Genomic DNA, 14,191 nt, shown 5'->3' with positions numbered 1-14,191 from the left:
CAAAAGTAATACATGTAAAATTTCATAAACATAGAAGAGTAGGTGTTATTAATGCTAGTTGAATGTTACTTTATGAACACCACCACAAGTTGAATAAGCAAATCTATCATTGTACATAGACATTTGTCAATTTACATAGTCCATATTTCTATGGTTTATGAACTGGTTCTGCAACTGTGTATGTGAAACTCATGAGATGTTTGTCTTCTTGTCCTCATTTCCTCCATGAAAGCAGGATCATAATTGAATTGAGTTATCTACTTTTTGTTGATGCTAAATCAAACCTTTCATACCTCTAGGAAATATCGACAACCCTTCAATTAGAAAAACAATCCCAGTAATTTAAAGCAAAATCATCAACACCCTTTTAAGTCAATTCTCAATGCATATGATGTTGTCAAGAGTCACCACATATGTTAGTAGTTAGGTGTAAAATTTTGAGAGAATGACCATAAGAGATCCCATGCATGCAATCTAATAATGTTGTAAAAATTTAAATATTTTTGCTTTCTTTCACTGACGATGTTAATTTATTTGAGATTCTAATTTGAACTTGATTTCCTTCAGCAACCAAATAGAATTCTTCTTTTTTTTGGGGGGGGGGGGAGAAAAAAACAAAGCCCAAACAGCTATATAAAGAAGATGCCCAAATCCCAACCAAACTAAATAAAAACCTTTTTTTTTTTTTTTTGATAAGTAATAAAGAAGTATATTCAAAAATCTACCTCATGAAAACAGAGGCAGAGCAAACAATACAGAGAGAGAAAAAAAACAGAAAAAGAAAAGAGAACAAGAAAGCAAGCAGAAAACAACAAAGAGCTAAATACAAAGGAGAGAACAAAGGAACAAAGGGAGGGAATCACTGGAGGTGAGTCCCCAAGCCCTAGACCAATCAAAAAGAGAACCACAAAAAAAAGCGAGCAACTGGTCATCGGATTTGTCCCTGTCCTCAAAAGTTCGCCAATTCCGCTCCCTCCAAATACACCACATTAGGCACAACGGAGCTAAATTCCAAATGCTAGAAGAGTGCTTTCCAAACCAGTTCCACCAACTGAAGAGCATATCTGCAACCGATCTAGGCAAGACCTAAGAAATCCCAAAAGATCTGAAAATCAAGCTCCACAACTTATATGCTTTTTCACAATGGAGAAGCAAATGGTTCACCGTCTCCCCATTGCAACGACACATAATACACCAATCAACCAACTCAAAGCCTCTGCGCCGCAAAGTGTCCCCTGTAAGAATCTTCTCCCAAGCAGCAGTCCAAACAAAGAAAGAGACGTGCGTAGGGGCCTTAACCTTCCAAATACCTTTCCAAGGAAAAGTAAAAGGAGAGGGACTTCGAAGCTTGTCATAAAAGGAGCGAATGTTGAAATCCCCCTTCTTCGACAATTTCCAAATCATGCGGTCTCCTTGCTCGGAGTGAGGTAAACAAGAATCCAAGGTATGGAGAAAATCATCCACCTCTCCCATCTCCCAATCATTAGGATCCCTAAGAAAAGGAACCTTCCAACTTCTACGAGCCTCGGTCCCCAATCTTTCGAGAGACGAGGCCACAGAAGCCTCTCTATTAGAAACAATCCCATACACAACCGGAAAGGAAAGATGGAGTGGAGAGTCCCCACACCACTGATCTGTCCAAAACTTCACTCTATCCCCCACCCCTATCTCAAACCGGAAAAACTTGCTAAAAACCTCCCAACCTTTTCGGATACTTCTCCATAAACCACACCCATGAACACCCCTACCCAACTTGGAAGACCAACCCCCCCACTCTTCCCCATACTACAAAGCTACAACCCTCCTCCATAAACGAGTCTCCTCAACCCCAAACCGCCATAACCACTTCCCAAGTAAAGCTTTATTAAAGGTAGTTAGTTTCCTAATACCCAAGCCACCATTAACCTTAGGAGCACACACCTTATCCCACCCCACCAAATGAACCTTCGACTCCCCCCACAGAAAGTCCCTCTGAATCTTCTCAATTTTATTAGCCACATGCGACGGAATGGTGAAGAGAGATAAATAGTAAGTAGGAAGGCTGGAAAGCGTACTCTTGAGAAGCGTCAATCTTCCACCTTTTGACAAATACAACTTCTTCCACCCGGCCAACCTCCGATTAATCTTCTCCAAGGTGGGATTCCAAATAGAAGGGGACTTATGAGAAGCCCCCAACGGCATACCAAGGTAGGTCATAGGCAAGGCCCCAATCCGGCAACCCAAAATCTCTGCCAAGGCATGAATATTATTAACCTCCCCTACTGGAACCATCTCACTCTTCAAGACATTAACCTTCAAACCAGTCACAGCCTGAAAACAAAGGAGAAGCATCCGCACATGAAGGATCTGCTCCACTTCCGCATCACAAAACAAAATAGTATCATCCGCAAATAGAAGGTGCGAGACATATTCCCCTACACCCCGTCTTCCAACAGCCTTGAAACCCCTAATCAGGCCAGCACCTTCAACTCTTTTCAACATCCTACTTAAGACCTCCATCATGACTAGAAATAACATTGGAGATAGCGGATCCCCTTGTCTCAGACCCCTCGTGCTCCCAAAAAAGTCAGCTGGAGCCCCATTAATCAAAATAGAAAAGTGGATCGTCGAGATACAGGTGCGGATCCATCTAACCCACTTCTCCCCGAAGCCCATTCTCTTCAAAAGGTCTAGAAGAGCCTCCCAATTCACATGATCGTAAGCTTTCTCAATGTCTAGCTTACAAATAACCCCCGGGATCTTACTCTTCACTCGACTATCAACACACTCATTGGCAATAAGAACTGAGTCAAGAATCTGTCTTCCTCCCACAAAACTATTCTGAGACTCAGAAATCAGGTGATCTAAAACCAGTTTCAAACGATTTGCCAAAACCTTAGACAAGATCTTGTACAAGCTCCCCACCAAGCTAATAGGCCTGAAATCTCGAATATTGGAAGCATCATTCTTCTTAGGGATAAGAACTAAGAAGGTAGCATTCAAAGATTTCTCAAACTTACTATGTTGATAGAACTCCTCAAAAACTAATAGGACATCCCTTTCCACCACTCTCCAACAATGGTGGAAAAAGGCCATAGAGAAGCCATCTGGACCTGGAGCTTTATCTCCGGCCAACTCGTTAATGGCTAGAAGAATTTCCTCCTTCTCAAACCTCCTTTCAAGCCAACCCCTCTCCGACCCATCTATCTGGTCAAACTCCAAACCTTCCACAAAAGGCCTCCACTCCTCCGTCTCTTGATACAAATTTTTATAAAAGTTTACTACCTGGGCAGCCACCTCGAATTCTTCCTCATAAATCACTCCATCCACCTCCAAAATACTCAGATTATTATACCTTCTTCGGGAATTTGCCATCCTATGGAAAAATTTAGTATTATTACCTCCTTCCTTAATCCATAACATCCTTGATTTCTGTCTCCATGAGATTTCTTCCAAAGAGAGAAGATTCTTAACTTCAGATCTCACCACATCTCTCTCACAAGCCTCAGCATCAGAGAGGCCAAATTCCCCTTCCTTGGCATCAAAGGATTTCAGAGCCTCTAATAAATGAGACTTTTTGCGCCCAACATGGCCAAACTCCAACCGGTTCCACTGAATGATATCCTCTTTCAAAGCCTTCAGCTTTTTGGCAAACACAAAGCTAGGAGTACCAGAGAAGGAATGACGATTCCACCAAGAATGAACTCTATCAATAAACCCATCCGACTTTAGCCACATATTCTCAAACCTAAACGGACTTTTACCCCTCGCCATTCCCCCAACCTCCACAAGAATCGGGAAATGATCTGAAACAGGACGAGGTAAAATCCGTTGGGTCACATCCGAGAAGTGCTCCTCCCATTCATGAGACACCAAAACTCTGTCTATCCTAGACATCGAGGGCTGATCTGAACCGCTAGACCAAGTATATCTCCCACCCTCCAGAGGCAAGTCAATCAAATTAAGGTCCTCAATGAACTCCGAAAATAGTTCCATGGCCGGAGTAAGACGAGAATAACCCAACCGTTCACTAGGGAAGCGAACAATATTAAAATCTCCGATGCAACACCAAGGGACATTCCAATAATGCTGAACACCAACCAACTCGTCCCACATTAGACCCCTCTCATTATTGTCAATTGGGCCATAAACCCCCGAACACGCCCAAGTGAAACCGTCCCCCATCCCACGCCACCGAACAGACACAGAGAAAGAACCCACCAAACACTCCGACCTCTCTAAGACCCTCCTATCCCACATCAACAAAACCCCTCCTGCTGTCTGGACAGCATCTAACGCCACCCAATCCATAAAAGAACAACTCCATAAGCTACCAACCAACTGTCTGTCCAGGCCTGCAAGCTTAGTTTCTTGAAGGCAGATTACATCACACTTCCAATCACGCAATAAATTTTTCACTATCAAACGTTTCCGACCGTCATTCAGACCCCTAACATTCCAAGAAAGAATCTTCAAATTCATAAAGACAATACAAACCCAACTGACCAAAAACTCAGCAGCCATCACGCTGCCTACCATCATAATTAACCGAAGATTGCAAATTCTTCAGTTCCCTTTTCCCTTTCTCCTTAAAAACGAAAACTTTTCTAGTAGCATTAGCTTTCCTGTTCTGCTCTTTGGCAGCCTCCGTCTCCCTCTCAATCTTTTGTAACAAGGCAATACATAAGTTTTCATGCCGGCCTAAAGGCAGCCCCACCAGCTTACTAAACCCAGGAAGTCTGTTCTTCACCCATCTAGAAATATCCAACGTGTTCACACTCTCCACTGCCTCATTACTCCAATTCAACTCAACTGCCAAAGGGAACCCAAAGGGCGTGATAGATAACAGAGGAGTTGATAAACTATCCTCTCCCCCCAAACCCATAACTGAGTTGTTCAGTTCGTCCTCCACCAAATCAATCACCTCAGAAACAGCACATAAAGCCTTCGTAGGAGACTCCGCTGAGCTGGGTTGCACAATTGCAAGGGCAGCATTCGGCTTGGAGATGACACAACTGTCCCAGCCACCTTCAGCCCCAATGTTATCCCTCAAGTCCACCAGCCCAGCCCTTGATAAACTCAGAAAGAAATCAGATAAAAACCTTTCTGCCGATGACCCCGACGGCACCTTATCAGACTTACCCGGTGACATCGGAAGCTCGTCGGAGCTTAATCCGGCAGAGGAAGGGCCGTCGGCCTCCACCAGCTGCAACGGAGACTCATCGGACCCAGTCCTGGCAGTGGGGAGGCCAGCGTCCCTTCCCGGTGGCTCCAAGAGCTCGTCGGAGCTGGAACCAGCGGTGCAGGGGTCGCCGGCCTTTCCCGGTGAGGTCGGAAGCTCGTCGGAGCTGAATCCGGCAGAGGAAGGGCCGTCGGCCTCCACCAGCTGCAACGGAGGCTCAACGGACCCAGTCCCGGCAGTGGGGAGACCATCGTCCCTTCCCGGTTGCTCCAAGAGGTTGTCGGAGCTGGAACCGGCGACGAAGGGGCCGTCGGCCACCACCAGAGGCATCGCGCTCCGGTCCGATGCTCCTTGCTGACGAGCCTTGGGGCAAGCCTCAATAGCCAGAACCTGGGCTGATTTACCTTCCCCAGCCAGAGAACTCTCGCCCAAATCAAAAAAGCTTGGGCCTGAGTAAAAAGAACCCATCACTGGGCTTGTTCCACGGCCCAAGCCTGGCCTAAGAGCTTCCAGTTTGGTTCCTTGAGGAGCCCAATTAAGGGCCTTAGGAGCATCAGTGATGCATTCCCATTCCACTTCACGTGCCATCCCTCTGATCTTTGAAACTCCCCCTTTCTTTCTAACCCAAGAGACCCGTCTCCTCCCTATCCCATCAACCTCTATGACAAGACCTCTCCCTGACCAGCAAGATCTCCTAAAATCAGACTTCTTCCCCTTTTCATCATCTTTTGAATTCAAAAAGCTTGGGAAATGTAACCTAGTATCTGCCAGCTTCTGCTTACCCACCTCAGCCACCTCACTCAACCGTTGCTCCCTCCAAATCCTTCCCACCACCCCCAACCTTTCAGACTTGCTCACTGGAATTTCCCCCATTTTTGCACCTGAGAGTTTCAGATTCTCCCCTTTTTTCTCCTTTCCCAGCTGTGTTAACTTCTCTTTGGCTGTGAGTCCAAGATGTGACAGCTGCTTTCTATCCTCAGTTCTTCCATGAAAGCCTTGCACAACTTCAGCAAAAGTTCTAGAGTTTTGATCCTCCATATTATACTTCCGCACCTGAGGAATGAATTTAGGAGGACCATTTCCACCCACTGCATATTGAGAAGGAAACAACAATTTCCTTAGTTCTAGACCAAAAACCCTCCAACCATATCTCTCTTTGCCTTCCGGTATAATAATCGATCTCCTAGGCCCACCAGCTTTGAGTACAGATAACAGCAAGAACTGGCCTGAGGAGTTGGAACACCATTGGAGAGTGAAGGCAGTGTCACCCTCTCTGAGAGTGAAAAACTGCCTGAAGCTCTTCCCAACAACAGAGTGTTCAATGCAAAACATTAGCCAATGGGCTGCATTCTTGCTCATGAAAACTGATCTCATGGCAAACTTGCCCCTCTCAAATATCCTTAATAAGAAAAAACGACCCCCTTCCTCAACAACTATTTGAAAAGATTTAGACTCAATGCGAAAGCTACGAACCCCCCCCATTAGAACTTGCTGGTCTTAAGTCTCCTCCAAATATGTATTACACTTTTCTTTTCTTTTTTGATAAGCCAAATATACAATAATCACTCCAAACTAAATAAAAACCTAAAACTATATGTATTCTATTACTACACTTTCTTAGTAACCAAACAGAAATCATTATTAAAAAAAATTGCAATGACACAAAAAGAGAGAAGGTTTAAAAGAAACCTCATATAATACCTGAAGGTACTCATCAGAATCCACTGGCAGCCCATGTAGAGAATACTTGTAGTCAACAACATTGCAAGGCTGCAAGCAATCTACTATACAGATTAAGATCATTCCCCAAGAAAATTTTATCTAAAATGAGTGTGAGAGGAATGGGAAGAGACATAAATCATAAATTTGAACATCTTGTTTGGACTACATGATCTATATTATTAATTTAAAATTTCAAAGTTTCCTGGCTTTCATATGAAAGGTTGATAGAGCCACACATCAAGAAAGTTTGGATTTTGAAAATAATAAAGAATTGTATCAATGTACTAAATAGTTCATCATCGTTGTGTAGAAAAACCATCAAATTTAAAAGGGATTAATTCTGAAACTATTGTATCAACATACCATCCACCTACCATATTTTGGGTTATCATCTCTAATCACCCTTTAAAATTTTGTGGTTGCCTATGCTTCTAGCCAACAAAAAATTATGTTTCCCACCATTAAACAATATTCTCAATTTTGCAAATATTCTTAAACCTACCAATTTCATTGAAGAAACCACAATACACTCTCAATAGTTCCATCACTATAAACAATACAACAAATTGAGCTATACAAAATCTTGATAACACAAATCTCATAAATGATGTAATGGCATATTACCGGAGGTAAAAAACAACAAATTTTTAATCCAAATGGATAGTCTATCTATAAGTTGGAGTATGTATATCTATAAGTCTATCCTAGTTCAATTGAAAAGGAATCTAAAATTTGGTGGAGGGCTCCTGAGTTGAACAATTGTATAGGATAAAACAGGAGAGAAAAGAAAATAAAAATAACGAGACAAAGTTTAGAAGAAAAAAAAAACATTTATATACAATACATTTTTAATTGATAAATAGTCATAAGAATCAAACATAGCTTACCTTGATTAAATCAACAATAGAGCATCACATTTCTTACCTATCTTCCTCCTTACAACTCTCCATGTATTATGGCTTCTAGAACTCATAGGAAATTTCATCAAACACCTTGTGTACATGTAAAAGAAACAACACTTAATGAAAGTGAACATTATTAAAAATGTCTATACTCAACTTTAAAATAGTGGCATAATAGTTATAAATCATTACAAAACTACAAATGTAACAGAAAAAATTCCAAAACATGTATCTATTAGTACTTCCAAATTTGCTATCTAAGCCCATATCTGACAGATCAAATAGCTTTAGTGAATTTCTCGAACGATTGGCTCAATCTAAAATACAAATAGATTGTACAGTAATAACCTTATCAATTGGGATGGTTCCCACTGTTCGTTTCAAAGATTCAACTTAAATTTATCAAGGAAAACCCAAGAAAAATCACAAAATTAACACTAAATGTATTATGACTTTGAGAAAAAAAAATAGTAATGAATTGCTAATGGTGATGATTTGGAAAAAAAAAAAAAAAAAACTTTATAGGAAAAAAATAATATGAAGAAATTACGTGTGTATGCTTTGAAGCTACTACCATCTCTATCAAAATTTTAAGGGGAAAATATAATAAAATATATTGATAAAAGATAAGATATAAACTTCATAATTGATGTAACGGTTTCGTTAATGTCAAAGTGAAAAAATAATATTCACTACTAAACCAACTATTTTCATTGCAGAAACCAAAATACACACTCAGTTGTTCCACTACTATAAACCATACAACAAATTGAGCTATAGCAAATCTTGGTAACACAAAATCTCATAAAGGATGTAAAAGCATATTCCAAAAGGTAAATTTTTAATACATGTTTTCTTAAAGAATACAATCATATGAAACTTAAAAGCAAGTTCAAAGAATAGGTGTAGCACATGAAAGCCAGTCATTCGCTTTAAGTTGGAGAAACAAAATCCATCCTGGTTCAATTAAAAAAGCATAAGAAAAATGAGTGGAGTTCTTTAGACTATTTATATAAACCATTCATGCTATCCCTCATCCAAAATCATATATGGACCTTTTATATATCATACCTACATATCGAATCATAACAATTTTGTAACCAAGGGCCTATTATTAACATTCAATACTTTACCATCAGATCTGAAGCAAAAACCACAGCAGCCAATTCCAAATCATGAGTTTGGGTAATTTTTGTTCAAAATTATTTAATTGTCTAGAGGCACACATCTCAACCTGATTAAATCAGCAACATAGCATCACATTCTTTACTTATCTTCTTCCTTACCAATCTCCATGTAATATGACTCCTAGAATAACAAAAAAAAATTACACAGGAATTTTATCAAACAACTTATGTTCATGTAAGAGAGATGGGAATACTAAACACATCCAGACACAAACACACCATGAAATAAATCATTAAAAAAATCAAACCTACTTCTCAATATGGTAAATCCACAGACTAATAATCAATATAGTAAATTATTGTCACAATAGTGCAGCCTACTTCTCAATATGGTAAATCCACAGACTAATAATCAATATAGTAAATTATTGTCACAATAGTGCAGCCAAAAAAAAAAACAATTGTACAATACTATCAACTATTACCAAAACTATCTAAATAAATGTTGTTTTCTACAATATAAACCTATCTCACCATCAATACCAATCCCAATATCTAACATATGAATCATAAAAGAATTTCAAATACACAATCTCAAAGAATTAGAAATTAAAATTCCTTATGAATTTCGAATTTAAATCCCCAAACTATACACTAAAATCAAGTTTTTAAGGGGTAGTCACATGAACCCAGATAAAAATTCACAAAATTAAATCCAAAAAAACTGAAGAATTATAAAGAGAGCAATAAAAATTCAGAATTATAAAGTGAGCAAAAAAATTTCAAAAGAGAGGAATGAAAGATACAAATTTTTAGCCGTGAGTTGCATGGTAACAAATAATCCCTAAAAAAACATTATTTATAATATAACATAGGGTTATGGATTCCTAATCAAATTTGGTTAGGGTTATGGATTCCTAATCAAAATATTATGAAATACCCAGATCAGAAAATTAAACATTTACATTTATTGGGAAAATTATAAAAATAAAATATGTTAATGGTATAAAAATTATTTACCAGCAGTGGCGGTGCCTGATTTGATTTTCTCTTCAAGCTCTGTTGCGGTCCCATCGTCACCTTCGCTTCTGGAAAAACTCTCCGAAGGACCAAACCATATGGTTGGTGATGCCTTCTTTCTATCTCAGACCTAACCATGTGGGGATGACTTCTTGGCAGGATTGATTTTCAGTGTTGGGTTTTGGGGAAGGAGACGATAGAGAAATAGAGAAGAGAAAGGAACGGCAGAGGCTTCTTTTTGCGATATGTTTTTTTATTTTTTGGTGAGAAGAGAGAGGAACGGCAGAGGCTTCTTTTGGCGTTATGTTTTTTTATTTTTTGGTTTTTATCGGGTGTTTTTATTAGGTTTTAGAAAAGGTCTTTTTTTTTGTGCTTACTTTTTTTTTTTTTTTTTTAGAATTTTTTTTAATACTGTACTGATGTGGAAAATTGTGGAAGTTTCAAAAGGTTCGGTTTTATATATATATATTGATAAGACTATTCTTTTTTATTTTTTAGAAATATGTGTATGTAAAAATATGTATATAATATTATTTAACAACTGAAAACAATTGCTCCAGTGTATGCACCAAACATGCTCTAAGTTATTGAGTTTGAAGAGGGTAAAGTGCAAGTTTTTTTTTTTTTTTTTTAACAAACTGAAACTTCATTAATTAGTAAAAGGTGTTATAGATACATGGTAGAGAAGAGCTTGTTAAATAAAACAAGGACTTTGGTGCGGTTTGGATCCGCGTTTCTTGCTGCGTTTTACGTTTTCAATTTTTATTTTTATTTTTTGCTTCAACCGCACCTTTTGACTAATTCAGCAGTGAACAGTGCATCTGTGCACTGTTCACAAATCCTACAAATTACATTTTTCAATCATTTTTTCATTAAAAATGGGTCCCATAACACTATTCATACATTTAAAAATTATTTTGCTACATTGTTTTCAGTTTTCAATTTCAGCAAAATAAATTCTATCCATACAGACCCTTTCTTCCATCCAAGCATGTTTAACAAATAAGCAAAATTTTTTCCATTTCACACTCCTAATACACTGACCATTACCCACAAGCCATCGAACTCCTCTTTCCACTATTCCCGTGGCCGAATGGATACTTCACCAAATAAAAGAAGGCTTACTCCCTAAAGATGCATGTAGAAAATCACAATCTGGACAATATCTTACTTTGAAAACTTTGTACACCAATGAATTCTGACCCATCTCTCCACGTGCTGTGTGTCTCTCAACCATCAGAGACGTGTCTGTGAAGGACGATGGAATTGGGTTGATTATCTTTTATTTTAAGAAACTGATCTGCCTTGATTTGCTTGTCTCTCTCAACCATCAGAGGCGTGTCTGTGAAGGACGATGGAATTGGGTTGATTTTTTTTTTTTTTTTTTTTTTTAAATTTTAAGAAACTGATCTGCGTTGATTTTGGGGGAAGGTCCGGATTGTTCTAGTTTGATTGATGGGAAGGAGACTTGGCTTGGGTTCGGTGACTTCTAGGGAAGGAGTTTGAGTTTTTTTTTTTTTTTTTTTTGAAGAACTGATATTTTTCTCTGAAGACAAATGGAATTTGTGGAAGGAGAAAAGAATCGATCAGGGATGATAAGTGTGTTTGGTAACGTTGTTGTAACAACGTTTTTTGTATTTTTTTGGAATAAGTGTATAGTAATGGTGTTTAAAAATGAGAGAGAGAGAGAGAGAGAGAGAGAGAGAGAGAGAGAGAGAGAGAGAGAGAGAAGGTTTGGATATATAATGCAGGCTCTAAATCTTTTTACCCACACTTATTTTTTAAAGAAGGATTAATCCACTGTTTTTTTTTTTAAATATTAAATATTTTAACGCATACAAAAGCTAAGAGGAGAAGGTCTTAAATAAAGTTTATTTGAATGGTGTAAATAAAGTTTATTTGAAAAAAAATTAAGTAATAAAAAGTGAAGATTTAAAAAATTATACATAACCACTGGGCCTTGTGCCTGAGTGGTACCCGGGCCTTAGTGCCTTGTCAAGCTCGGGGGTTCATTCCCCTTATAAACCAATTACCCAGCAAAAAATTATACATATAAACTATAAGCCATAAGGTATTTTTTAAACCTTATTTGAAGAGTGTATGTATGTGTTACAACAATTATTTATAATAAGAGTAATGTTACAGTCACAAATTATTTTATTTCATTTTTACAAATTGTTGATGTGATCAACTTCTTACTGATTTTTATTTAGGCCAACCATTAATATCAATTTTTCATTTATCAATAACCACTCACCACATTAACAATTTGTAAAATTGTTTATAAAAAAATAAGAGATGCTACGTCTACAACATTTTTCCAACATTTTCACAACAAACTACAGGTGGTTAGTTGTTATTGGTTCAAATTTGAACCTAACACTAAGTTACTTTTTTGTCCCAACAATAACAACCAGTAACAACTTGTTACTTAGAATTTGTAGTAAAAATATTGTGAACATATCATTACTCTAAAAAAATTTGTGTTTCTAAGATTACTCTTCTAATAGTCTTAGATAAAGATTTGGAGCAAGGATCTAAGAGTAGGACTAGGATTTACCAAAATTTTCAAAGTAGCATTTATAAATTAAAGAGAATAACATAAAAATTTGTGTAAAAGAAATGGTCTTAGGTGTCTTTGGGGTAATTGTTAATATAAACTTATATGAAACATAAAAACCATTATGAAAAAAGTTAACGAATGCTTTAAGGGTATTGGTTTAAGAAATGTTTTTAAAAGCTTTTATGGAAAATTTTTTTTAAAAAAATATCTCATGAAAGTGGTATTAAAACTTTGCTAAAATGATCCATTAACAAATGCCCTAAGCCCTTAAGGCATCAGTTAATAGGAACCAACCTTTATATATGAATGAAAGACCCCTCTAAACCTATCAAAACAAAAAAGGTAAATTCCAGATAACTACCCTGAGATTTGGTCTAATGCCAACACATCCAAAACAATTGAAAAACAACCATTTTGGTCCTTAAACACCAACAATTTTTTGTTCACTCCACGTAAAACAAAATCTCCTCAGTGTTTTTTCATTTCCAAGACTCCATTTTCAGAAAGGGTACCCCACAAATCTCATTTGTTCCAACAAACCCAAATGCACCTCTGATCATCACATTTTAGTCCAACACTCCAGCAAGTTTACATTATTTTTTGCTCTTCCCAAGAGCAATAAGTGCTCTTAATATAAAACCAAAAGAGAGTAACTCAAGTCATGGTTGGTTCAATGTCTCTCTTCAGTCTTCATTAGAGTTAGAATTTAGACTTTCATTCAAAAAAGAAAGAGGGCTTTTGTGCAAGTTTTAATCTGGAGAGAGGTACAAATTAGTTCTTGATATCAAAATATAGCTAAAATTCTTGTGATGGAAGAAGTATTAATTACGAATGAAAGACCCCTCTCAACCTATCAAAACAAAAACAAAAACAAAAAACTCATTTTTCCGTAATCCCAAGCCCCAACCTTAATCACCACTTCCAAAAACTTCTCATCGTAATAAATGTTGCTTGACTTCCAAATTTGTTTAAGTGTACCTGAGACTCTAGACATGATCCATCAATTCATTTGGATAAAGTCATATTGTGCAATCAAATAAATGAAAATTAAAAAAAAAAAAGGGTAAATTCCAAAAACCTACCCCGAGGTTTGAGGAAATACCAAACACGTCCAAGAGTTGTTGAAAATGGCCAATTTGCTCCTTAAAACAGACGGCATGTACTGCCGTTTGTTCACTCTCTCCAAACGATTTTTTTTTTCCATGTTCTCTGTCTGTTCACTTTCTTCTTCGCGCCATAACATAAACGCCTCTCTCCGAAACTCAAACCAGTTCAACAGATATACACAAAACATGTATTTTGAGAAAGATTACAGAAAAAAAATCACTAAACCAATATACCCATTTTTCAAATCAAAACCATACATTCTGATTAGGAAAAATAAAAATTTACATAACATTCCAAAAACAAAAATCCTCCCTTCATCAAACCAAGATCAACCCAATTAGATCCAGTATCACACAAGGCAATCAAACAGACCCATTTACATCACACCTCAAACAGATCCAAAAAATAAAATAAAATTCAAAACAAAACCCAAACCCATTGGTGAGCATCATGTGACCCAGCAACCGCCGGCCACCACAACACCATCCATCACTACCCACCCATCAATTTCAAACCCAAACCGTTCCTACCATCAAATATCACATGATTCACACCTCAAACCCAAAAAAAACCCCAAATTATTTATAAA

At 37.7% G+C, this 14,191-nt stretch overlaps 1 protein-coding gene and 2 long non-coding RNA genes across 28 annotated transcripts in view; 1 reads left to right on the top strand and 2 right to left on the bottom strand.

The window, feature by feature from the left end:
• The window catches only part of LOC126694308 (nicotinamide/nicotinic acid mononucleotide adenylyltransferase-like), a 74,181-nt gene that overhangs the window by 31,786 nt on the left and 28,204 nt on the right, over nucleotides 1–14,191 (bottom strand). The gene's annotated exons all lie outside the window — the stretch shown is intronic.
• The window catches only part of LOC126694314 (uncharacterized), a 61,951-nt gene that overhangs the window by 28,361 nt on the left and 19,399 nt on the right, over nucleotides 1–14,191 (top strand). The window lies entirely within an intron of this gene.
• LOC126694313 (uncharacterized) lies at nucleotides 21–10,206 on the bottom strand. The gene is made up of 4 exons (XR_007645712.1): nucleotides 9,933–10,206; nucleotides 7,771–7,875; nucleotides 6,863–6,942; nucleotides 21–295 (listed from the first exon to the last, which is right to left on the bottom strand). It is a non-coding gene; the product is annotated as an uncharacterized LOC126694313 (long non-coding RNA).

The sequence above is a fragment of the Quercus robur genome, chromosome 8 (assembly GCF_932294415.1).
Source record: "Quercus robur chromosome 8, dhQueRobu3.1, whole genome shotgun sequence".
Taxonomy (NCBI): domain Eukaryota; kingdom Viridiplantae; phylum Streptophyta; class Magnoliopsida; order Fagales; family Fagaceae; genus Quercus; species Quercus robur.
Note: the sequence above shows the minus strand (reverse complement) of the source record. Positions and strands in the feature narration are given on the sequence as shown.